We start from the raw sequence: 1,854 nt of genomic DNA, 5'->3' as shown, positions 1-1,854 counted from the left end.
AGAAATGTATATTTCTCCGACGAATCATGTTTTTGCCTTTATGGCAATGATGCTCGTATACGTACTTGGCATCGACGAAATGAACGCTATGATCGACGTTGCGTTATGCCAATACGATCCTACAACGGCGGTTCCGTGATGGTGTGGGGGTGTATATCACTTACAAGACGAAGTGATCTAGTGATCCTGCCACCTCCGGCAATGACGGGTGTTCGTTATATCAACGATATTCTACGACCACACGTTTTGCTATTAAATCGAACCTGTCGGAACTTTATTTTTATGCAGGACAACGCTCGACCTCATACGGCGAATATAACGCGACGTTTTTTTCAACGACACGCAATTAGACTGTTAAATCATCCCGCCAATAGCCCGGACTTAAATCCAATCGAGCACATTTGGGATGAAATGGAACGACGATTAAGGCGTCGCGAGGAACAGCCGCGAAATTTAGAAGAATTGGGAGAAATTTTAACGGAAATTTGGCACAACATTCCGCAAGATCGTATTGCAAGATGTATAAATATGCGAGAACGCTTGCAAGCAGTAATTGATCAGAGAGGAGGAAATACACACTATTGAACTCTCATGCGCGCGAGCGCATACACACACAGCAGAGAGGGTTTGGAGTCATTAAATACTGCAGAAGTGACGAACTGCGGGGTCCTTATCTCTGCTGTGATACATACATACACACACACACACACACACACACACACACACACACACACACACACACACACACACACACACACACTCACACACACACACACGATGTGCAAAAATCCGACCGACAACCTCCACGTGGTGCACATTGGGTAATGCTAATGTCGGCGGTAGACGTCATTTTTCGGAAAAATGTACTGTAAAAAATGTATATCTTCAAAGTCTTGTAACTCGGTCAAAAAAAATCGTAGAGAAAACTTTAAAAAAAGCATTTTGTAGAGAAAATGTCATACTTTATGGCACTTGCATTGGATTTGTCGAGAAAAATTTTTTTATTGAGCTACAGGCTGTTAAAAATACGTTATTTTAAGGAAAAAACAGTGTATCTTTTTTGGGGCATAGTACTAAGAAATTGAGAAAATTTTTGAAAACCATTAACAGCATGTTAAAGCTGGAACTTCGAGCTTTAAAATGGTTTTTTGATTTTTTGTCTACGATGATTTTTCACGGAGTACGGATATCATTTGTAAAAAATGCAGGTTTAGCTTCAAAGTAGCGTAACTCGGTCAAAAAAAATCGTAGAGAAATTTTAAAAAAAGCATTTTGTAGGCAAAATATTGTAGTTTATGAAGCTTTACTTGAATTGTTCGAAAAAAATTTGTTGGTCGAGCTGCAAAGTGTCAAAAATACGAAATTTTAAGGAACAAAACAGGGTGTGCTTTTTTACTGCATAAGACAAGGAAGTTAAAAGAATTTTGAAAATCTGCTGATAGAGCGTTAAAGTTGGATCTTCAAGCTTCAAAATGCTTTTTTTATTTTTTATCTACGATGATTTTTCACCGAGTTACAGTCATTTGAAAATAGCCTAATTTTTGGTGTCTGGAAAGTGCTCCCTATTTTCTTTTGAGTAGTGTATATGTATAATTTATCTCCAAGATAGTATTCATTGATAACAGAAATTAATTTATTACCTTTTTTTTGATCATGTATTATATTGACGTGATGATCATTTTCATTTAGAAAATCATGTAATTTAATACTCATTTGTCTATGTGTCGCGTCAGGTGAAATGTAAATTTCGTTTTCTCTGGTAATCTCAGGAGAATTTTTAATAAAAAGTATTGTTTTGTTACATTATCTTCTAACTTGATTCTTTGTTATTATTTGTTTATTAATGTTTAGTTT

The sequence above is a fragment of the Solenopsis invicta genome, chromosome 13, assembly GCF_016802725.1.
Source record: "Solenopsis invicta isolate M01_SB chromosome 13, UNIL_Sinv_3.0, whole genome shotgun sequence".
In the NCBI taxonomy this organism is placed as follows: Eukaryota; Metazoa; Arthropoda; class Insecta; order Hymenoptera; family Formicidae; genus Solenopsis; species Solenopsis invicta.
This window is presented reverse-complemented; position numbering follows the sequence as displayed.